At 40.4% G+C, this 25705-nt stretch overlaps 1 long non-coding RNA gene across 1 annotated transcript; it reads right to left on the bottom strand.

Moving 5' to 3' along the window:
• Positions 1–3037: 3037 nt before the first annotated feature.
• On the bottom strand, positions 3038–15699 carry LOC121095630. Its single transcript, XR_005830168.1, has 4 exons — positions 12996–15699; positions 11402–11627; positions 6801–10158; positions 3038–3123 (listed from the first exon to the last, which is right to left on the bottom strand). It is a non-coding gene; the product is annotated as an uncharacterized LOC121095630 (long non-coding RNA).
• Positions 15700–25705: the final 10006 nt, after the last annotated feature.

The following is a 25705-nucleotide window of genomic DNA, read 5'->3' as shown; positions in this document are numbered from 1 at the left end:
AGCACGTATTGATGCTGAATGCCTCCCACCAGAATTCTCAGACGTTCGCCTGTCACAAAGGCAACATCCTCCGCAGAGTTCAACACTCGGGGCCAAATCTTCCATAAGCATCTTTGGCTCCAGCGTTAGGCAAGCCCACAGGCTGGCCCCGGGTTTACAGGAACACAGGAGCTGCCAGACAGCCGGTAACACCCCACCGAGGGAGCGCCAGGTCTCCGCCGGAGCAGGGAACGGCTTCCATCTCAGCTGGCCTTGCACAGTGCCTCCGTTAGGGTAAGCCTCATGCTCTCCCCCAAGCACCAGTAGGTATCACTTCTACCACACGCTCTCTCCTGAATCTCAAGCATGCGGTGATAAGCCTTCTATACAGGCAGGATTTAGCCCCGCTCCTCTGACGGTGGGCTGCCGTTTTCCTAATGCAGTCTTCCTTGGTTAATCCTTAGCGTTAAGGCAGGCTATTTTGTCCTCCAAATAGCCCTGAGGGAAGAGGGGCTTGCAAAGTGAGAGGAAGGTAATTTTGTGAAGAACACAGTTGTACTAGGATCGGAAAGGGGAAAGCGCATTCTCTCTCTCTCTCTCTCTCTCTCTCTGTCTTCTCACTTTCAGGATATTGGAATTCTCTGCTCCAGGTGTCTCCTCCAGCTTAGAAAAATAAATCACAAAATTTGCACGATGTAGATGACTTGAAGAAATTCACCTCAGTGCTCCTTCCAAGTGCAAGATAACCTTGATGTAAGAGAAGAGCTTTTGTGCAGGCAGGCATCTGGATAGATGAAGTACAGTAAGTGTCTTAATCTTTTAGTGAACTATTTCTGTTTGAGATAACACACTTCTGGGAAAAAATTACCGCATAACTTTAAATATATTTCTTTCCTTCAAACTCTGAGCATGAATTTAAAAATTCAGTAGTAATTTATTCCCTGGAATTCTTAGTTTTTTCACCATCAACAGCTGGTATTTATATTCTGGGTCAATATTCATATGCTCACTCAGGAGCTTAAATGTATGCTTCAGCTGCTTTGTACAATGGAGCATACGGACACAAATCCATCTAGAACAGACAGACTTTTTCTTCTATATATTAGTTACTATAGAAAGTGGTCTCATTTTTTGCTTACCTTCTTTTGTAAATGCAGCTTATGAGGAAAAACTTACGTATTTTAAGTATATATGCATATTATTAAGTGCCTGAGAAAGTCTTCCTGTACGGACACTTCTTTAAAAAAAAGATCTGTAACAGAAGTTAAGCTTTCCATTTACCTTTCTGATGACTTTTTGACACTTCATCAAGGCTTCTTTTTTTTTTTTTACCAAAAGCTTATTTCTTCCCTCTTCATCTTTTTTTCTGGTACAAACAGTAGAAAGAAATCGCATCAACAATAGAAAAAAATCTTCTCCCTATTATAAACCTCTTATAGTCTCCATTCAGTTCAGGAGAGTATTTTATTCCTGTAAAGCACCAGTGGACACTTGTTTATGCCTTTCTAAAGTAAAATTTTCTGAATATATGCTTAATCTGAGTATGACCACAGACGGCCAAAACTTTTGTTTGGGGTTGTCTTTACAAATGGTTGATGTTGGAAACATAGCAGCCCAGGATGGCTGAAGATAAGAGAACTAACAATCCAGTGAGGTTTAAACTGGAAGCAAATCAAATTTGGTATGGTCCAAAATGATTGCATTTGGAAAAAGAACTGAAATGTCTAGAAGCAGGGACAGCTGTTGCAGATATAAGAGATACAGTAGTGACCTCAGCTTATGAGAAACAAGAAACAGTGTTCTAAGTACAAATAGTTACGGAGGTTAGAGTTCAGAATTAGCAAAATCACCACTCTTCCTTCTCTCTAATGTACATAAAAAAACATATATACACACTCCCTCACTGTATATACATTATATAGAATAATACATATAAATCAGCAAAATTACTTAAGGCTAAGAAAATAAACAATGTCAATACAAAGATTGGTAATATTTATGAGAGAAAAAGACAATTTATAAAAATACTCCGAAATCAAACATCATGAACTCAAAGAACTTGAGTTAATACTGGATTTCAAAGAAATCCAAATTTATTGAGAGATTCCTTAGTGGGAACAATCATAAAACCACATCTCTTTCTCACAGCGTTGCATTATAACCATAAGATAATGATTTAGGTATTTATCCCTCCTGATCCCATGCCACTGAAAGCTGAAAAGGTCAGTGGTCCAGCTGTCCTTCCTACCTCCATGACAACATGGGCTACGCATCCAGGCAGTGTAAAGATCTTTACGTGAAGTCAGTCAGTAGTCCTGTCAGTTGTCCCAAAGTAACTCATCCCCTACTTCTGACTCAAGACATCTTTCAGTTGCATTATATCACTACAGGGTAAAGCAGTTGCTCTTGCATTAGAAATGCTTGGACACAGGTTAAGAGATTATAGGGACATATCTTTTTCCCTGTAGCAGGGGCGGGGCGCGGGGAGGGGGAATATATCAGTGCTTGTGAGGCAAAGAGAAAAATGCAGCCAGTGTCTGTCTGTGTTGCTGTTGTCATTTTAAGAAACCCATTAACCCACCTGAACATGTAAACATATAAGATGTGGATCTTCACATAAACACAGAATAGTTGAGGTTGGAAGATGTCTCTGGACATCATCTGGTCCATCCACCCTCGCTGCTCAAGCAGGGCCACCTAGAGCCGGTTGCAACAATCCTAACAGTTTTAACTCTAAATATTTCCACATCAACTACAAACCACTGCGGGTCAAAATTGTTTCTCTCGCTGTGTTATGCTGCCTAGCAAGTGATGAGGAAAGAGGGGATCTGTTGCAGATACTTCTTTATCCTCTTTTAAATTAGGTTTTTGTCTTTTAAGGGTCTTAAGATTCATAACTTCCATATGGGGTAATTCTGGAGAAAGCTAAATTATTCACAGGACTGCCGTTGGAAATTGAAATATAGGTGGAGTTGAGGAAAATACTCTTTCCGTTCACTGGCATGTTACAGTACAAGGCCAAACTAACTTCATGGAGGAATGCAGCATAGACAATTACCGCGGAATAGGAGTTACCACATCATACAGCTTTCATCATTTCACATTTAAGGGCAAGGAGAGATGAGATCAGCGAGACACTACAAACTAAAAAAAAAAAAAAAAAAAATAAAAGGTTATTTTACTATACCATGAATTTAGTTTATACCAGTTCCTCAACCAAAATCTTGCTTTGCATTGCTTCTGTAGAATATATTAGCTGGTAGGTAGAAAATAGCAAGAATAAAAAAACAAAACCAAAACCCTCTCTCTTGGTAACAATCTGTACTGATAGTATTCCAGAAGGCATGTCACAACAGCTCTCCCATTTGTTTTCTCTTTGTTTCAGGACGGTTTCCATGGATGCCCAAACCTAGGCCCCACTGAAGGGCTCCCCAGAGCATAACACCATGTAGCAGCAGGTCACAGACCCAGCATCACATGCAGAACACAAACATAATTCCAGTAGCACAGTCAACACATTAAACCTCTTGCAAATGGAGTTTCCTGTTCAGGGTATCAGCACACTAGTATTTGAAAAAGGAGAGACAGGCCCTGGAACGCTATTAGAAGTGCAAATAAATTATGCAGTCCCTGATGCTGTATTAGCTTTCAGTTCTAGGGAGGGAGAACTATCCCCAACGAATTTGAGGCTGGGGTGGATGTAGTTACTGTTGCTCCACCACACCCCAATGCATCCATCCATGCAAGGACTGGCTTAGGTGAAACACACCCTGCATTTCTCCCCTCTCTCAGCTACGAAATCATTCCTGCACGTCTTTACATTTACCATTACTGCAGACGAACCTACACCTCCTAGAATATCTGCAGTTACAAGTACTGTAAGCACAACTTAAGCCAACTGGTTCTTGTGAAATCTTGTTTGTTTCTTGGAGAGACGCTTAGCGCATTTCTTCACGGTAGTTTAAAAAACTGTAATCTGCACGCCAAAATAGAATTTGTTATCTGCCAAAAAATGACTTTCCCAACACTGTCCAGGCTATTATCTCAAACCTGACCTGCAATAATTAACTTCCAAGCATCTGGGAGGTTAAATTGCTCAGTGATCTGTCTTGTGCTATGTGAAAGCAATACTCATTACACGCAATTAGTCATTACACAATACTTAGTGCATATAAATAGAACCACTATTTAGTTTACATTCATTTTTCCCCCTTGAGGAAAAATTAGAGAATGAAAGCCTGCATAAACCACTTTGTTACACTCTCATTTGCACGTGATGCAAATTTTGTGAGAACGCGCCCAGCTTTGAAAGCAACCTGAAAAGCTAAAAGGCTTTGTATGCTTCTATGTAGTCCTTATCCCACTGATAATAAATTGATGTGCAAACAGCTTTTGCTTTTCTGCAACTAATCAAATATCTATAAAAAGGTATCACTGCTTAGAGGCACGACAGCAAGACAATCTGGGTAGTGGGAGAAGGACCTGGTCACGCTTTACTGGTCGCATGTTCATTTCCTCTGTAGAAGCTGCATTACCTGGTCCAAGAACTGCCAGCAAATGCCAAGGAGGAAGTTTGCTCTGACAGTAACATGTAAGGCTAGTTTGCTCTGACAGTAACATGTAAGGCTAGTAACCTCTAGTTACTAGCTAGTAAGTAAGTAAGTAAGTAAGGCTAGTGACCTCTGCCTTGTTTAGCTGCAGCTATGAATTCCAGCCATGTCGTACTTCAGATGGCGTTTGGGAAAACTTCTCTACAGACCCCCGCTAACATTACAACAACATGCAAGAAAAGCTAGCTGTACCTTGAGGAGAACGCCAAAGGTGCAAACTCCAAGCGACAGAGGCTCAAAGGTGAAAAGCAAATTACAGGTGCCATCGCCAGTCTGAACGTCTGCCCTGAAGCCTTAGTGGTCCTGGTCTGTCAATGTTAACCTGCCCAAATCTACAACTACCCAGATTCTCTACTGATACCCCCAGGGGACTATCAGCTGATAATGGAGATAAAGCTGGACCCCCAAGCTTTGCCACAGGCCACTACTCTGTGACATTAACAGTAAAAGGTTGTCCTCCCGTGACACTGAGCAGCTGTAGTAGGGGTTATCAGCAGATTTCACAGTCTTCTGACAGCAGGCAAAGGGAAGGCTGTGTCATCCTCCCCAGACCCAGGAATGAAAACCAGGAGGACACTGAAATAGGCACAGACTCATCTTCCTTTCTCTGGTCCACCCCACCCTCCACCCCCAGCCTGTCTCCTCATCCCTTGTCCCCACCCTGTTCCTTTCCCTTCCTCTGCTCTCAGGCACAGGTTTCTAGCTTGTTTCTAACTCTTTCCTCAGCATTTCATGCCAAGCTCTGTCCTCTGGACCACTCTTCCTTTGTATCTCACTATGGCTCCTAGCCATGTGCTCCATCGTTGGGCTTCCTTTGCCCATTTTGTCTTAATCCCTGCCTCCTTTCTCAAAGTTCAAAGCCCACGTTCTTGTTCCCCAGCCAATCCTCATAACCCTGTAGCTTAGTTTTTCCATAGACCTTTCCATTTGCCTTTCCCTCCTCACAGTAGCTCCCAGTTCCCCATTTCACGCTCCTGGCAGGGCAAGTAGTCTCCAGTCCCCTCAGGTTGCCCACCACTGTCGTGCCGGCCCACCTGCCTACGTACGACAGGTAAGGTTGGACAATGCCCAGCCAGCTCTGCTAGCAGTCCTGCTCCTCAGGGCCCCCATCTGCACTTACTCAAAGCACCCCAGGGGACCCCAGCCCACCCCACACTGTCACATCGCTTCAGGCCTGCCGTCCCCAGGACGCGAAGAAGGGGGCAGAGGAGAAGGGAAGTGCTTTTGCCCTGCTTGGTACCTCCCTTTCAAATATTCTTCAGCCCTCCAGTGTACAAGGTCTAACTGAGGCTATTCTGAAGCATCTGGACAAGTTTAATGGTTGTAACAAACTCAGTCACAAGGCTTCCTCTAAAATTTTGTGAAACTAGATGGAATTTTAACTGTTCAGTTTCAAGCTCACAGGAATTCCTTTCTGACAAAAAGGCTGAAAATCCCAAACAGCTCCTAAACCTCATACAGCTCATCGCAAAACTGTTTATTACAAAACTCTTCATGCTTGTTTAAAGAAGATACTATTGCATAGATTACCTCAGCAACTGCAACCAATCACCAACTCATACATCATCCAGGAGTGCTTCACAGATGGGGAAAAATAACAAAAACTTACGTAGCTAACTTCATTGCCATAAATACTAAGGGCTTTCACTCTGACTAATCACACACCTTGAGTCATTTCACTGAAGCCAACAAGTAACTTGTAAAAACAACAAAAAACTCAGTCAGCAAATGATAAAAATCCTTTCCCTCAAAGACCAACAAGTCAAATTCATTGCAATACTAAGGAATCAAATCAAATCAAGGTGGCTGGCTAGCATATTTTAGTGCATATATTTGCGTGCATCTATTATACACACAAGGATGCATATAACTGAGCGCTCAGAAGACTGTTCTGTAAAATAGTCTGGGCATCCTGGCCAAGATGAATGCTGTTATTTCCATTCATAATCAAATTGCAATTTTTCAGACAGAATAATCTCAGAGTTTTCATATTAAAATGACAGCAGTTTATGAATCAATTTATGGGCTTTGTCATCTAATGATTCATTTATTTTAAAAGGACCGTATTGATGATTCCTTTCATTGGGTTACACATCACAGTTTATGTCAGTTGCTCCTAACACAAAGTTGGCCTTTTCTTTCATTAATTTCTTCCCCATTGTTGCATTTCCCACTGTTGTTGTTGGAATACAAACAAATACAGAGACTCACCTCAGAGGTATTAGCCTTTTCTTATGACATCAGTGTGTAGGCTGTGCAAAATCGAGGCATCAGTTAGTCACTCGCACCATCTGTGTGGGCCCGGAGAAAGCACGATGTAATCTGTCATATGGTGAGCTTTGTACAAAACAGCAACAATCCATATTCAGCTGTGCAGATGAAATGGATCCCTTGAGGAACTTCGGTTTGCTGGAGCGTGCGCTCGTGGGTGCCAGCGGCTGGGGGTCAGCTCTTCGTAACACAATGAGGGAAAACTTTCTGTTTGTCCAGACATGAATCGGGAGGGTGGTGGCAGGCAGTTTCACAGACTAGAGTTTTCTAGCCAGACTGTGGTGGTATTAAGTAGCACTTTAAAATTTCAGAGCCAACATCCTTTCTCATTTTCAGTGATGTAAGAAAATTTGCTCTGGGATGACTTGAATACAAGAAAGGAGAAAGTGATGAAATCATTCCTCTTAGGTTTTTACTTCTCACGGGAGTAAACCCATTGTTTTCTCTGGCCTCTCTGAAGCTACCTCGATGTTGTTTGTTCAAAGCTGGGAAGGCAAGGGTCTGCCTTGCAAAGGAAAAGGCTAAATGCATAGTTAGCAGCTCTCCCAAAGCCTCCCTGTGTAGAGGTGTGTGGCAGGAGTGCACAGGATATATCCCCAGGCTACCTCACCTATTTGGTTGGAATTTCAGATAACATCACTTTTTACTCGCCCCCCTCAAATAGCACCTCTCCACTGACTTACTTCTTTAGCAGTCATCTCTAGATTTTATTTTTAGTGCATACAGATAACAATTACATGAAGATACAGCTACATTTTTACATAGAGGCACTTGCATGTTCCCAAGAAAAGTCCACAAGAACCTTTATGGCCCTACATCAAATTACTTCAGCTTGTGCTGAACAGAATTCCTGTAATAGGTGTTTTCACTAAATAGGTGTCTTGCCACAATCCCTACAGTTACAGATACTGTAAAATAATGACACCAATGCCACACCAACTACTTCATGTTTATAAAAGATATCTGTGGAGATGACTTTCAAGGACAATTATTTATTCCAACCTCCTTTTCTCAATGATACCCAGTAACCCAAAAGGCATTATTAGTTGCTGAGCAATGGTTCTCCTTTCTTGCTTATGTACTGCTCACTACTTTTTTTTTTTGAGTGTGGTTTGTTTGGTTTTTTTAATGTAAAGAACTGTGCTACTTATTTTCAGATTAAGAATATGATCTCATGCACAACTTTATTATCGGGCATAGTTATTTTTATGGAACACTGGTTATAGTCCTAGTGGCTAAATCACCAGAGAGATAGAGATGAGCATAAATATTTTTCCCAGCTGTGGCTGAGAAATGGAGAGCAGAACAGAGCAGCAGAGAGCTGTGATCTTTAGCAAACAAGACTCCAAAATTTTGAGGGAGGAGAATGCAATCTGCCGCCTCATCCCAACAGCCACCAGAAGGGGAAGACCAAGCTTTCTACTTTATTAGCAAGTTAAATAACAGAACAAACAAGAACGGATAGAAAAGTGAACCTGCTGAGTACAGCCCAAAGACATTTAGTTAGGAAAGCCAGAAAAGAGCCTTTCCTTATGCTTTTTCTGTAACCACTAGAGCCAACCCTTTTCATGTTTTGCTGCATCTAACAGCGTGTGCTCTTGTCTGGTTTCTGGGAGAAATCTCCATGCTCCATAAAGGCAATCAGATGAGAGTGTAAAGTATCATAACAAAGCTCTCAGGAGCTAGGGGTAGGAGAGCAGGAAAAAATATATATGGGAAGAAGTGAAAAATGCAATATAAGGAATGAGTTACTGTCAAAGAATGTTTTCTCCAGAGCCTGTAACAAAGTTAGGATAATCGTGTAACAAAAACCTGTGATTTTATTACACAACTAGCTCAACTATTATTTTGAACTGATTCCACGTTTAGTGCAGCCCAGCCAGTGTAACATAACTGCCAGACATACACAATTAGTGAGTGTTTTCATGAGTCAATTAGACCCATTTTGGGAGCTCTGTTCAACACTTTTTTTTCAAACTTAGGGGATGACTGCAATTGAATTTATTTCATTAGAGTTGTTAGCTTGATGACAAGCCTCTTTAAATCAAACCTTTTCTGTTGTTCCTCCTTACACTCTTACCTTCAATACCCTGAGCATAACTTTCTACAGAAATCAGTATTTTAGGGTATCTCCATTTTGCTTACTATTTTTAAACAGTTGATTCCCAGAAAACCTCTCCCATGCTCTCCCAGTTAAGCACCAATAAAGCCTCTCAAACTGGATGTCACCCTACGACTGGAGCCAATTCAGGCCTTGATCCAAATCCCTTAAAAATCCATCCAAGACGTTCACCTGAGCATGGCAGACATTGGTTTGAAGACCTTTGATTTCCCAGCCAGTTCTCACAAGAAGTCCTGGCCCTGTGCATCACATATGTGAAACTGCTTTGGTGTAGGACATGCGGTAAGGACAAGTGAATAAATATGTGACAAAAATAATGAAGAAGCGATTTGTGTTTAAAAAAAAAAAAAAGTCAGCATCATTTGTAGTTTTATCCAGTTATTTTTTAAGCAACTGTACTTAGCAGATGGAAGTACTTTTCTGAAAAGAAGAAGAAAAAGAAATTTTATGAAGGAGCGAACAAATGCTTTTTGGTTGCCACATGCCCAGGACACAACACCAAATTCATAGCACTCTAAGAAAGAAGCTGCCACATGTGTATTACTGTATCACGTCTTAGGAGATGACAGAGGTGAATAGTTTTGGTTGTTAAAATCACCAAAGTGGGCTACCTTTGTTCTTCCACTCACATATAAAACAGATCAGCGCTGAATACACTATTTTTATTTCAGTCTCTTTATGTCAACTTTGTGTACTGTCTTTAAAAAAAAGATTATGCATATACTGCAATGTTTGGATTACTACCATGTGGGATAATTGAAACCACAATAACATTACCTCTCAGATGCAAGTCTTTTTTCCAGGATGGTTACAGGCAAGAAAGGCAAGTCAGCTGTAAGCAATAAGATGAAATGACTGGAACAAACTGAATGCAATTAGCTTAGTAGACTGAATGGAACTGGCTAGAATTCAGATGTGGTACAAATGAGTATAAACAAAGAGTTGCATTTGCTTACCTCATGACTGAATTTGATCTATTGATCTTAGCATATGAAAAGCAGTGGTACTGGGAGTAATTTAACTGTAATTCCTGCTCTCTTGTAGTTAACTAAACTGTCATTGGCTTCAACCTGCAGAAGATGAAGCTCTGAATGGTTAGGAATTTCCCGACTTAAAAGCTATATCTTCAACAGGTTACAAAGCAGAGACAGGGCAGAGAGGTCTGATCCCAACTGCCTTTAAAAGAAAAAAACAAGTATCAGTAAGACATTTGCTATGAAACTTCAGTGGAATCAGGATTAAGGACGCAGGCAACAGGAGAAAAATAACGTGTAATGAAATAACACCGTACTGTTCCAGACTAGTATAAGAAAATTCTACTATAGTGTGCTTCTGGCGTTTTAAGACAGACCAACCAAAACTTGTTGGGGAAAAAAAAAACCCTTACAAATATGTAGGACTATAAAACAGCATTCAAAATCAGCGCAATTCAGAGGAGGGTTACACATAGCAAACAAGTGATGTTCATATGTTGAAATGCACGAGACGTGCTTTCTTTCACTGGAACGCATTTTATGATTTTCACATCAATCTATTCTCACTAGAAATGACTCCATCTTCACTGGCCATAAAGCATAATCTCACAACATTACTTCTTTTTAAGGCAAATAATTTGTCATAAAGAAGAAAAGAGTAACTGTTCTTAGACATAGCACCTGTTGCTAGCCTTTTCCCAGGATGCAGCTGCCATTTGCACAGCAGTTGTACTGCTCTATAGGTTAGGGTAAAGATACAGCCCTAATTTTCTATTCCCCCCCCCCTTTGGTGCACTATTGCCTTTGTTAATTTTCAATTCACAGTTGTTAGAGACAGAACAGATTTTTTTTTTTTATTCCAGGGGCTACAGCCACAGCCCATGGAAAGCAGAAGCAAGCAAAAGTCTTTTGGTACACCCAATTCCTTCCCCAAGACAGACATACATAATTTTTTCAGATGAGACATAACCCAGCACTCCACAAAACAACCCCCCCAAAAAATAATATTTGTTTTTAAGTGTATGACACAATGGAGGAAAGAGGGTAAATTCCAGATAGCTCAGCATGTTTTCCTGGATCGTCTCTTACGTAACCCCCCAAATTCAGTATCGCAACAGCCTGCTGGGAGCAGAGGAGAGTGGGTCAGGAGCTCATTGACAATACCAGGCTCGTGCACATACACACACAGCCACCACACACACAAGGCAACAAGAATTAGCTAGTCCACTGCAAATGTCAGCCAATTTATGTAATATCCTTTTACTCAGCATTTCTTATTCACTGGAAAGTGAAAAATCTCAATAAACAGTCTCTGAAGAATTGAAAGTGGGGGAAGTTAGTTGGATTCATAGTCTCTCTCCAGCCACTGCTGTTGCTGGCTGCTTGATATGTTACTTCAGTTAAATAACCAGTTAACAAGGCAACATTTATTTCATAAGACTCACCAATGCAACCGGTGTTAACAAGTTCTAATTGTTATTAACAGCAGCTGTCATTTTAAGTTGACTAAGCGCAACAGGACTGGGCTGCTGCTGTTCACGTTGTCCTGTGAGGCTCACAGAAGACTTCCTCCAGAATCCAGTTTGTCCAGAGAACAGTTTTTCAGATGGTAGAGAGCCAGGAAGTACAGACCAGATGACAGCAGTGCTAAGACTTGCTGATTTAATACACCTAGGAAACAAAGAAAGAGCTGAGAAGTGGGAGGAGAGTATGGAGATGAACAGGCTGGATATAAAGAATACCAATGATTTCCCCAGCCATCCTTCCTAGTAAAGAAATACACCGGTGGTATATTTATACCACCTTGAAACAGGACTAAGAACCTCACCTGTTCATTGCTTCAGAATTACATATTTGCCAGATCACAAAATACAACCTTTGTCACCGCACTACATTACTTTTCTATTTTTATTTTTAAATTACTTCCTGTCAGAGCTCCAATTCCTGTTCTTTCTAGGAGAGTGAACAGTAATAAGCTATTATGAATGTTGCAGCTTTTTTAAAACTAGAAAGGAAAGAGAAAGAAAGTAGATTTTCTACTTACCACAAAACAGAAGACATTTCAAGTTAATGAGCTTACAATCAGAAACAAAAGCCGTTATGATCAAAGTAAAGCTTACAGTGCACATCAGACAGAATTCTGAAATTAATCACATCCCTTGAAAGGTATTGAAAAATTAAGAAAAAAATAGGGTTAAAGTTCCAGAACCAAGTACAGAAATTCTCAATAAAATACGTGGTCTCTACTTCTATGACAGTGTCATAAAGGAAAAACAAAGCATCTAATCAGCAAGCACAAAAGCTTGAATTTTAATATTTGCTACTGTACTTGTGTTTACCATGGACACCAACATCCACAGAAAACTCACCTGATGAGCCTTCCCTTAAAGGCCATTGGTTTATGCTCCTCTTCAAAGCACAAAATTTAGTTTTTTCCTACTCAAAACATCTTAGTAACCAATTTAGGATTATTTATATGAGCAAGAGGGTTTTGGTTTTGTTTTTTAATTATGAAGGTTCCAAAAACTGTGTAATGTTTGGTGCACCATTTTGTACTTGAATGGTCAAACTATTTTCTTGCAGCTATTTTGAACCTCCATGATAAAGTAATCTGTTTATTAGTCTTATGATTAATCTGATCTATATAAAGAACTTTTATTCCGGAGAGTTTTGTTTGTTTTATTATAGTCATCTTCAATTCCAATTGAATACTTCTGGATTTGATGGAGAAAGATCTATTTAACATGGATCTAACCTCTAAAACTGAAGGTAACATTACTCTGTGAAAGACAGAGGCATGCACAGAAAATTAAAAAATAAGTCTGGTTTACATGAAAAAAAAGTTCAGTAATAATCTTAAACATTATGTCAGCATCCATTTCATTTATTTACAAGACTGAAGTTCTTTTTCTGACTTTTCTTTTTTAGTAACTAAAGTTTCCATTTGTTACTCTTGATCCTCCTGGAAATACAACAGTAAACTATAACATAAGTAGTTATTACAAATACTTAAGATGACTTTGCTGAAAGATTACTTACCTCAAGCATGTCCCAAGAGTCACCTGATCCAATTTGGCTTAAGGGTTGTGTCAAACATTAAATGCAAAATGTTCCTTCAGATAAAAGTAAGATAGAGGGTATGTTACCAAAATACCTACAGGAAATGAGAAAGTATTAGAGACTGTTCTAGTTTAAGTGTGAAAAGATTACATCTCAACATATCATTGTCAATGACCCTTTATTTAAACAAGTCTTGTTGATATGACCCAAACATACGATTTTCCAGAACAGGAGGCACATTTATACATGTCGTAAATGTAGAGTATCATTACATGCCATTGCGTAGTACCTCTAAAAAACCCAGTAAGCTGCAGAATTGCTCAAAATCCTCCTGAATTCAGTCTCTTTTGACTGAAATACGGACTTGAGCAATGCCTGATTAGGTGCTCCCTCCGAACCCCCACTCATAGACAGCATGCAGACACCGCAGACCTTGCAGTATGCAGGAAGATAGGCAGTAATTTCTACAACTGAGATTATCATGATCCTCTACCACAAAGAAACAAGCAGAAGTCTGCTAGATTTTTATTTTATTTTCAAGTTGGAATTTGTTTTATTTAGAGATGTTTAATTTATAATTATATCACGCTGGCTGAATGCTTAGCTGTGTTATGGCACGCTGCCCAGAGATCCTCATGGATGCAGCTTTTAACAATTTGTGTTTCACAGATGGTCTGTATTTGCCTTTTGCCTTTTTTTTTTTTTTTTTTTTAATGGCAAGATTTAAAAATGAAAAGAAAAAGCAATAACAACAGTGGAGCAGTTTTAGACTTTAAATGGTTACTTGTCTCCAGAATTTCTTGTGGAACTGAGTTGCCTCAGATTAATGTAAAATCTGCAACGTACGTATCATATCAATCTCTTAAGTATAGTTTGAACTATTAGGAATATGTAATGCCTTCAGAATTATGTCTGATGTAATGGTATGAGATTATCTGTTGTAATTGAGACTACAAAACCTCTCATAAAGGAATTGCCTTTTATTGTTAGTCGGCTGTAGTGCAGCAGGTCGTTGCTGCCTCAAACACACCTGCAAGGCAATGAGCAGACATTCATAGTTACAGTAAAGTAAAAAACCTTTAAAGACCTACCTCCAGGCAAGGCATAGGGTGTAAGCTTACTTGGTTAACAAAAGATAGGCAATGCTGGAAAACTGGAAAAATGTGAATGGGGATTTTCTCCCTGAAAGGGAAGAATGACAACACATCCTTCCCCAGAGCAGTTCTTTCTGAGACTGCAGCACAGCCTGTAGGCAGTTAGTTCCCTATAGCGCACACTGCAGACCTCATAGACAATGCAGGAGTTTGAGAAGGTCATGTTTTCCATGGGTATCCCAAATATCAACTGTTGCCAACCCTGGGTAATCAACTTCCTAAAAAAAAACAACAAACCAAAACAGAAGCAACAAAAAAACTGACTCATGATATTCTACGGCCTGGCTTAGACGTTAAATCAAGGAGCTAGCCCCATCCACTGCTGGTACTGGCCTCCAGGCAAGGCCACACAGTGACTCTGTCTTACATCCACTTCATTTTCAGTGACATTTCTTTTACAGGACTGAAAACTCCTAAGTGATTGCAGCAAATCACAAGTAGCCCTAGTTCTTCTCAGAAGCAAACACTGGAATCTTGATCCCAAATACTTCATATTTGAGGATGTTGTGGGGTTTGGCTTCAAGTCCCTCACTTTCTTGCCAATTTCACATGTGATTCAAAACCAAGTTCATTTTCTGATCTGTTGCAGTCATTCTCACAAGACATTGTTAGAAGCAGAATACAGAGGGGATAAGAAGAAAGTAAGTTGGAAGAATTTCTGGAGCTGGCACATCCAAAAGGATTTAAGAGGCTAGATCAGATGATGAGGCCATCATCGTTATATTAATCCCTTCCTTCCATGCACAGTTTGGAGGCCTAGGAGGAATTCTCTCTTGCCTGCATTTTTAATACTAAAAGCTGCTTATGTAGAGATGGCCTCTGCTGTAGAAGATAATGTGTGACTGTCTTGTCATTAATGAACATGAAATTATCAGCTAATAAAAATGGTGATACAGTAAAGCAATACAGGAATAAATCCTAGACCACTGACAACTCCTTCCCAGAAGATAAATTTCAGTGGGACTTTTGTTATTGTTCTCAACAGACTGCAAAGAGAAACTCAGGCTGTAATCAGCGGTGGTTTCAAGGCAAATAAAAAGGAATAAATGCCACAAAGAATCCTTCTTAGGCTGCTGGCAACAGCACAGCTAAAAAATTAGCCTCTGCTTGTGACGTTCAAACAGATGGGTGCCACCCAGGTGGAACAGATGACACATGAAACAACAGTCTCTCACTCCGTCATATTTGACCCCAAAAGAATGACAAAGCCCATATTTAAGGAAGAAATTACTGTGATCTGCTACGCATATTATGGAAATCATCCCATGTGCATTTAGAGACATAGATACAGAACCTACTGTGTGATATAAGGGATTTATTTACATTAATTTAACCTACAGGCATTATGAAAAGGTAAGTCTGTAGCTGAGCTTCCAACACAAAATAAAACCTTTTTCATGTGTCTGTAAAGCAGATACTTTGTTGCACACAAGAGGAGGGAAGATTATAATTAGTTCAATTTAAAAACAAAAGAGAAGTAAAGTTAAAGTGCAGTGAAAGAAAAGCAACAGGCGAAGTCACCTCAGCAGATTTACTGTGCTTCTCTCTTTATGAGGAGGTATTGGCAGAGCAACCCACGTAGGTTTTTTTAATCCTAATTAAAAAAAAAAAAAAAAAAAAAAAAAATGTTTACAACTGCTGCATGCATGGGGGAGACTAGCCCCATGTTACTGTGGGTCCCACAGTTCAGAGATAAACATAGAGCCTGATAGCTGATCAGGCTATTTAATTATTATTAGTGGCACAGTACAGAGTATTTTGCTGAATGAGGACCCTTACTGGGCCAGATTCTGGCTTGCAAGACTGCTCTGGGGAACTGAGCCATCCCAGTGGGCTGACAACCAGCCTCCTGGGGGTGACCCAGAGGAGAACCTCAGCACGATGCTGACCTTGTGAGAAGATTTGCTGTGTAGCACCATACAGGTCTTAGAGGGTAAGTGACATTTAAAACAAAGCTGGATTGGTTCAGTTCGAAACAGATTTAAACCCAGTGAAATTCTGGAGATGTCAAGCCAGGTAACTTGTGAAGTATTTTCTCCTCAAGAAATTTGAGTTCTTTTCAGATAAATATTTGAACTAAAGCAGGTAGGTTTTCATCTATTTAGGATTCCTGCTGAAAGCAATGAAATTGTAAACAAACGAAGGCAAAATAAAGTATAAATCTATTCTAAAGGAAGCATAATTAAGAGCACTTTATTTTTACAGCCCACAGTAAAAACACTCAATAGCTAAAAACATTAGCTGTTTTTCAAAGCTGGAACATTTCAAAAAGACTGTTTTCCACTCAATATCACAAGAGGGAAACAACCGAGACCAAAATAATGTCTCACAGATTTTATTTTATGTATGAATCAACTAGTCTAAAGGAAATACTACCTTCTTTGACTAGAAGCGTGGAAGAGTTCAAGGATACAGTATGTATTTTTAAAGAAAAACCTAATACACATGTTTGGAAAGGAAAAGGACAAGACTTAAGCTCCTGGCACTATTTGCAGACATCCACAGACATTTTGAATAGAGGTATTCTTCTGGGGGCTCTCACCTTGTCTGAAGGTTTTGTACTTGTTCCAGGTCTTGCACTGTTTATTACATTTTAGAAAGTCAAGTTATTCTTTCCTATTGCACTCCAAACTAGAACATTACTCTTGCTAATTTTGGGGACTCGAGCAAATAGAGAAGGGGAAGAGCCAGACACGGATGAAAGCATAATTCTAAAAAAGCAATTTAAGTTTCCACTTTAAAAAAAACCCAAAAAAACAACAATCAAAAAACCCCCAACAAAACCAAAGAGAAGAGGTAAGGAATCTCCTCAAACTTGCAGCATTAAAGTTTGTTCATTTTCTGCTTGCGATATTAAAACTATTGCTGTCAAAAATGCCCGACCCAGCACTGTATCACATCAGCAATACAGGAAACACGACAAGGGGCGACTTCTTACAGTTTTGCCAGACCGAGACAAATAAACAGAGATCCAACAGTAGAGATTAATAATAAAGCCAAAAATAAAGAGATCATATGTAAAGTATACAATTGCAGATTATAAGGAATTCTTTAAAAGATATATTAAAAAGTAGTGAAACTCAACACACACACACACACCCCCATTATACTGCAGTCTCATTTCATTTCCAGAGTATTAAAAAAGATGACATTCATTCCATCCTGCCAGTATGCATGTAGAAGAACCATTCTGCTCTACTGAGTTTGCACTATATGTTGTACGACTACTAGCAGCTCTACTCGGCACACTGTAACTGCTGTGGTTTGATCTTCGCCCTGTACTCCAAAAAAGAGCTACTGTGCTCATTGTCAAGGTTTACTACCACCCTCCTAGGACAAGGCAATTCTTGATGTTATCCTTACAGCGTGCAGACTTGTGAGAATTTTGTACAGCCAAGGAATGCAGGAGGCTTTTAGACAAATTCCATCAGCTTTATCAGGTTTGCAGATCAAGGAAATTTCTTTCAAGATGAAGAAACCAAATCTTAAGTAACATCAAACATTCTTCCATTACTACAGTAATTGTGATTCCTATGCGTTATCCAAGGCCTCATTTTGTTACACACTCTATGAACAGAGTAAAGAGTTTCTTCTCTATACAGAATTTGCAGTTTTAGAGATAAGAAACAGAGCTGGGTATGACTGTCTCCAAAGCTGACTGTTCTCCCTAAGTGACATTCCCTGAAGGAGACATCCTTAACTACTAGGGATGCTGGGCTCTTAATCCTCATCAAATTCTGCCGTGGAAAGGATGGCTCAACCTACTGCATCTCTGAAACACATTTTTTCCAGGTCATCATTAAGTACTCAATTGCTATTAGAACTTATTAGAGGCTTATCCAAGAAAGAGTGGATTTTAATGAAGATTGTACCCATCAGCATTAGCAAGCCCTGATTTTATGTTTCTTTCCACTAAGAAAAGATCAGAAAGACACCCTTTTCCAGTATTCAGAAGAGTGAGTAAGGACAATAGCACTTTTGCAGCAATCTGTTTATTAGGGACCAAGCCTTTTAACTCCCCAAAGCAATGGACACTTCACTGACTTTTTAATGAAAAGGGGATTGGTTCCTGTATTAATTCATACCGAAGATGATTTCCTTCTTCAGTCTTCCACTCCGGTCCCCTGAGAATAACAAATCAGCAAAATAATATCTTGTCACACATGCTCATCACTAAAAGAATCTGTAAATTCTCATTCAAGAACGGAATTTGTGGTAGTGGCTCAAAGCAACACATAGAAATAAAACAGCTCAACTGGCCTTTTAAAAGAAAACTGAATAAATAACAAATCCTATTTTAACTTGTTAGCTGAGAGATGGATGTAAGCATTTGAGGGAGGGCAGGGAATGGAACATTTTATTTGTATAATGCCTCTTCACATCACGGCCACATGTTAAATGCAAAGTATCACACCGTAGGGCAGTCTAAAGTTCTATTTTACAGGTAAGCAAACACAGTTAATTAAAGCAGCACCTCTTGGCACAGACCGAAGTCACATACTTTTAAATCAGCCACTGTATTTTGGAAGACCTTTCTACAGCAGTTTAATAATAAGTCTGTTTAATGATCTGACTTGAACAATTAAGAGACACTGGAATCACCAATTTTAATACATTTCCCCCAGCTTCTCCTGGCTCTGAAACTCACCTCTTCTTCCACAGTTGCACTGGCCTTGTTAATGGTTGAGAGAGGAATCTCGAAAGCTGGAGGTCCTCCTCAAGCTCTGTTGGGGAACAGTCCCAAATATCCATCACTGGAGCTAAGATTTGAAAGCTGTTCCCACATTAGCCACAGCAACTCCATATATAGTAATTACTGATCCGACATTTAGCAATTCTGTTGAGATTATTTACAACGCTTCTCTGAGATGTCAAATACTTCAAAAATACAAGCTAGAATAATTGCATAGCCAGGGTCACTCATAAAACCATTTCTTGAGTTAACCACCTGGTAGTTCAGATAAACAAAGAAAGATTTGGTCGTCATTTCCAGTAAAGCTCTCTTACTGCCAATTAAATCTACGTTTCCCGGCTTCTGGCAGCCATTAACATAGCGTCACAGATAAATGGCTCCAGAAAACAAGTATCCTTGAACTAGAGGAACTGGAATGATATGCTTGGGATGGTTATTTAAACAGTGCTTACATAAACTAAGGGATGAAGGGCAGGGAGAAGTGAGGTACTGAGCACTGCCCCTTACCTTGAGCAAGGTACCACTGTAAGGAATCAGACATTATACCAATATGGAATTATACACATAGAATTGTGTTCACAACTGCTTTCCCTAAAACAGTATCTGCATAAATATGCGTATCTTTGAGCTGCAACCCACAGACAGAACTACAAATGCAGGGAGCACCAAATGAAATACAGGAATTAATATCCAAAACAAGACATAATTCCTTTCAATTTAGTGGAGGGGTTGTCCCATTACAAGACTGTTCTTGGGCAAAATTAGGATTTACCGATAATACTTATTCTGAAAAAGGAGGTATTTTGATGGTTTTCTTTGAAGCAAGCAGAAGGTGAACAGATTAACTGCCCTAGTTCAGGACTGTATGACTAGACTTCAGGTTCCTATTGCTAACTAAGAAACTGTGTCTGCTCTTCTCTAGAATGTGTATATATATGTAGATATACAAGTAAAATTTATTTTATGCAAGTCCTTTGAAGTTATTTTGGCTCCCCAGTACTAACAAATAGGGGGGTTCTGTTGTTCGTTTTTGTTTTGTTTTGAAGTCAGTGAAAACAGCGACTCAGATTACACCTTGGAAATAAATCAGTTCACCAACTCTGTTATTTTTAGTCATCTCTCCAAATCTGCAACACTGGTTAACTATCTGGTCTCACAATACAGTGGACAAAAGTTGTGAACAGAACGAAACCCCAGTCTACTGATTTGAGCTGAAATAAAAGATAGTCAAGGTCCAATCTTCCTATTATTCTAAATAAAAATGGCATGCTATCTTTTATACTCTTGCAATAATTAAAACACAATCCTATTGTTTGGAGTAGCACTTAGTCCCCAAGGAAATATTTCCTTTCCGTCTAAACACATTTTTACATTTGTTTTGAATCTCTGCCAGGCAGGGAACCCAAATACAGGCCTTGGTTTCCCCCTTCCCATAAGCTCTTTCACCATCTGCACATCATCATGGCCCAGCCGTTCCTTCCACTGTTCTGAAAAGCATGCAAGTATTCCTCCCGAGCATGTCTCACCATGGGAACACGGAGCTGCTCGGAATGGTGCTGGTGAACCTGGCGCTGGATTGAATGTGACATGAAACCACTTCCCAAGGGCCACTGGGGGCCCGATGCGGAGGGAGAAGTTGGGGAAGCACCTCTTCCCTGACCTCCCCTTGCCCCTCCCTGAATTGCGTGTGACAGCGAGGCCCTGTCACTCCCCCCTCTCCCGCTCCCAACCACTGCAGCCAGCACTGAAGCCTGTACAGGTTCTCTACACGTTCCCCATTTCAGCAGCTGCTCTGTAGACCACCAGAGCCGCTCGACAGTGTTTCTATCTGTAAATCCATGCATTAACAAATTCGCTGATCACTCTTCTGCATGGCCTTGCTGAACCATCCAGCTGTTATGTACTGTCCCTCCCCAAGGCTGCTCAGGCTGCTCCTTGTCACGTCCTCTGTAGGGATTCAGTGCTCTGAGCTCAAACGCACTAATGCAAAGGAGAAGGTGAACACTGTGGCCAACACTTGGGCCACAGAGATCACACATTAGTCAGTCTCCAGGAAGCTTCACTGTGACTACTTTACACTAACAATTTCTTCAAGTAGCAAAAGCTTGAAACAGCCTTCTAAGAAAAACTGCCTTTTCAGAAGCCACCCAAGTACTCAACGCTGCAGACATGTGGCTATTAACTTCATTTTTGTTCCTCTGCTAAATCTTGACACGCATGCTACAGCCTGGAAAAGGGAGTGCACCCCAGACATCGCTCCCTCTGATTACACGCTTCTGTCTAGTCCCTGCTGTGCCTGCCAAGTGTTGCAAACATTTGTAAGGACTTGCAGAAGGTTCCATCCCGCTCAGGTTATGTTCTCAAAGATTACTGTAATGCACATCACACACTTCCAGCTCTGCTAGCCACCATGGAATACAGAGTCCAGAATTTGCAAAATGTGCATAGATGGACAGCCACAAATGCTAACTGCATCTTTCAAAACAGAAAGAACAGCAAACAATAACAAAGTTTTCAGGAACACAATGCAACAAACTGAATCCCAGTACTCACAGTGAACCATCACTGAAATGCAGCTAAAGACACCACTGTGGGTGTTTTCAGAAGTCTAAGGAAATGGATATTACTAACAGAATAAACACAGGAAGCCAAAATAGATGGGTTAGTGTGTTCTCTTTTTCCTTCCACTATTTAGGATCAAACCCAGTCTCTAGTTTGTGCACACACCTGAACTGTTTTCACTTTCCCCTCAACTGTGCTGAAATTATCCCTGTGGATATTAGCTCTTGGAGCAACGTTATCTACAAAGAAAAAGCCCTTTAAGACTGCAGAACTATTCTACTGGGTTAACACATTGTCTTGAAAGAAAAGGGTCTTTGTCCTGCAGCTGTGACAGAATTTAGTCAGTTATTTATTTTTCCAACTTTGTGTCAAGCTGTGCTCTAGGTATATGGGTATGGAATTGATCTCAAAAGGTTTACTGATCTATGGAGCGAGAAATAAAACTGGCATATACTCTCTCTGCTTCAAAGTGCTATCAGCAAGTTACACTTCTAGAAGTGACTTTGAGGAAAGTACTGTAGAAACAGCAGTACTGTTGGTCACATTCTGGAAATTACCAAAAGCTAAGAAGTTTAGCTGAACCCCTAAAGTAAAGAATTAACGTAAAGAAGTTGTGCAAGGGACAGAGCAAACGTATCGCTGTGCCAACGTTTGAACACCCTGCCATACTCTGGTCCCCTCAGAAAGCAAAAAATACCTCATGAAGCCCGTGGGTTTGATACAAAACCAACATTTATAATCAGTCAGTACCAGATACCTGTTTTATATTAGCTGTAGAAAAACAACTGGACAATTTAATACTTCCTGTCAATTTGTCTTATACAAATTGTAAGGGGCTTGTAATAAGTCTCCATTAAAGGTTCTCCCAAAAGTGCCTGTTGCGCACAGCAATCCTGGCAACACTGCGGGCTCCAACAACAGCAAGCACGTCCCTGAAGCAGCTGCTCGGTCACATTTGAGTACGGCACTATAGCATAGCAGGGTGTGGTGGAGTATAAACATGAAAAAAAGATTTAAAAAAAATTTCAATAATGATACATTTCATTCATTACCCGTTACAGTCGGTGCAACTCCCGTAGATGTCCTGCCCAAGCTGGTTATGGGAAGAAGGTCGGCTCTTGAAGCTGGCTGCAAGAAACTGCTACTCTGATCCACTGCAGAGAGCAGGAAACTGTCAGTGGGCAAGCCACATGCTGAGAACATTTGTTCTAGAACAAACATGGGCAGGAACAAATCAAGAAGTTCAAAAGGAAATAGAGGTTAGGCAGCTTCCACACACAAGACACCAGAGCAAGCTTGTTTCTTATTAAATTAGATAATGCAACTACTAACCACCTGGAGACATTTTTGGGGAGCCTAGGAGTGCTTGGAGAGTATAGAAGATATATGAAAGACCTAATTTATAGCTGCTGGTGTTATTTCACATTGTTCAAAAATATTTTTGTGTGAGTTTGCATCAGTTTCCCAAAGTAACATAGCAAAAGGCAATTTCTACTCTCACTAACTACAGAGCCCAATGCATGGAAAGGGTACATGCTGGACAAGTGATGTTTCTAAGCTAAAGAGCAAACCATGCTGTTCCTCCTGAGTGAGGAGCACACGACAGCTGGCAGATTTTTGAAATGTTGAATCCTCTAAAAAAAATTCCACTCTGCTCCCCATACTTGAATCTTTCCCAGGATAACTGAAGTGGAGGTAGTGCAGCCCAGAAGAGCATCCCAAATAGTCTGCTTCCCTATCTGCCCACCAAGCCATTCCAAACCATCCTGGCTCCATAAAAAACAAAACCAGCTATCGGTGACCCCAGGCTGTCTGGCTCAGAGAGGTTCAGTTTTGCCTGTGCTGGAAAACACCCAGCTCCCCACTTGGGTGGGTAAAGGGCAGGGCGGCCAGCGTACAGCTAGCAAAGGAGCGGGCAGCCAGGGTGGCAGAGCTCACTGTTGGGATAGCTGGTGCAGCAAGCAGACACCTGCCAGGCTGCTGCGTGCCCCCGGAGCACGTCTGGCCTGCTGCGAGCACCAGTCACACACAATCCCTCTCTCTAAATACATGCACACAGTTAATTTATTCTTACTTCAGTTTTTCCACATGAGAATTTAGAGAGAAGATCCAAAGGGAAGAGAGTGAGCCATAACAGAACCCATCTGAGACACAGCCCCATCCCTCCTTCCTTTACTCTTTCTTTACCCATTGTGCTGTAGCAAGGCAAATAAACTAATTAATCCTCTGATGAACCTAATAGGTCACTTTGCAGTAGACATAAGCCTTGAGGAAAACCCTACAACTGAGACTTCCTTCTGCCTTTGGGATTCAAGTTAACATCTTTGCACAGGGACAAAGAAGTTTTTCCTCAAATACTGAAAAGAAATACAAGAAAAGCCGACAGACTTCCCAGCGTCTGGGGAACCAGACAGCATCTACCCTAAGTACAGAGAACTGGGCTTTGCAACAAACAACAAACCCCCTTCCAGTAACCCCGATGTAGTTCCTGCACTGTAAGCTCTAGAGGTATACAGCTAGGAAAGCAACTTCAACAGTGCAACTAAAACACACCTCACCGGTTTCTTGCCAGCTAGTGCTCTGTAGCACATTCCTAATTCTAATACTTGTGGGCCAGAATTTTCAAGAAGGCTGTGCTCTCTGCGCTAATCCAGTTTGGGATGAGAGTCTTGTTATAATTAAGAACTCTACTACATTTCAGTGATGGACCAGAGGCCTACAAATTTGGCCTTATAAATATTAAATAAAATAGCATCAGCCCTAAACAGGAGGAGGGAGCTGGGAAGGATGATGTTGGGATACCAGGGAGAAACGAGGCACCTGGCTAGCACAGGGTTTCAGCAGGGAGTGAGATGCTACCTACCCCTTGGGACAATCCCTTCCCTAAATTCTCTGCCATTTTCCAATTTGCCAGGCACGTCAAATGTAAAAGCTTAGCTCTTCCATCACATCATACTCTGCACAAACAGCCTTTGTATACCCTAGGAGGAGTCGCTGCCTGGGAGAAGCTGGAATCGCCCATGGCTGTTGCAATCATTCCCTGCGCTGAGAGCCACGGTAGACATGCACAGGACCTCCACTCTATGTTGCAAAGAGATTTAAGAGATTTGAAGCTGAGGAAGCCACACAAATACATTGAATTTCACACTGCAGAAGTGTGCCTTGAAGGTAGCATGCATGTTAATCTTCTATGCATATCAATGCAAATAATTTTAAGTAATCCAGGATACAACATCTAGCTAGTTTAGAAAACTTTCCATTTTGTTGGCCTGTATAAAAGCAAGTGTTAAATAATCAAGATACAAGGTCTGACAGCTTTTCAGAAAACCTCCGCATCACAATATTTAAATATATCATTATGTGCTTTTTAAAAGCCTGATTGGAAAAATTACATCATTTTGGATTTTCTCAACATTTGGTGTGTCAGCTCTCAGTGTCTAAAAGCCCTATAAATAGATGTTTGGACCACCTCAATGCAATTCATGTATGCAGTTTTTCCATAATCCACTTAACTCTATTATTCAAATAAAGTGCAACTGGATCTTTTCTTGGGAACAGGGGTTATGCAATGCTCAGTACTGGAGGTTCAAGAAAAACAGTATAAAGCCAAACATGAGCTGAAACCACTTGCAGAGCAGCAGACTTTGTTTATATTTATTTATATGCCGTGTTTCCATTTCTTTCTCACCTAACAGCCGCTAGCTCATTTTACCGCTTTTGATCTACCAACCTTTTTAACTCTCATGTCTTGGTACACCAAGAGTGTGGCCAAGCAGTTAAACATCAATTGCCAACTGATTAACAATGAAAATCTAATTGCAGGATGATCAAAACTTTACCATAACTAGATCCCTATGCTGCTAGGAACTACTGTTTCAAATTAAAATTATAAACACCTACAGTATTGATGAGACTGCCAAAATCCACTGAATTCTGGAGTTTGTTAGAGAACCAAAATATTAACAGTTTCAGGTCAGAGATGCCCAAATACTATAAGCATAGCTGTCTACACACAAAAAAGTTTTTCTCTCCTATTTCTAAAAGGCAACTGCTATTCCTTTAACCTCCTTAAGAGTCCTCCAGTTACATGCAAGTAGAATACAAACATAAAAATATGCAATTCAGCAATGAGAACTTTGAAAATGAAACCTTTGAAAATATACTGTATAACACCACTTTAACACACACATACGTATATGTATCTAAATCATATTTGGGGATGAATTTCATCATCTGTGTCTTTCTTTTCCTTGTATGCTGAATATATTGATCATACACCT

Source organism: Falco naumanni, chromosome 1, assembly GCF_017639655.2.
Source record: "Falco naumanni isolate bFalNau1 chromosome 1, bFalNau1.pat, whole genome shotgun sequence".
In the NCBI taxonomy this organism is placed as follows: Eukaryota; Metazoa; Chordata; class Aves; order Falconiformes; family Falconidae; genus Falco; species Falco naumanni.
This window is presented reverse-complemented; position numbering and strand designations above follow the sequence as displayed.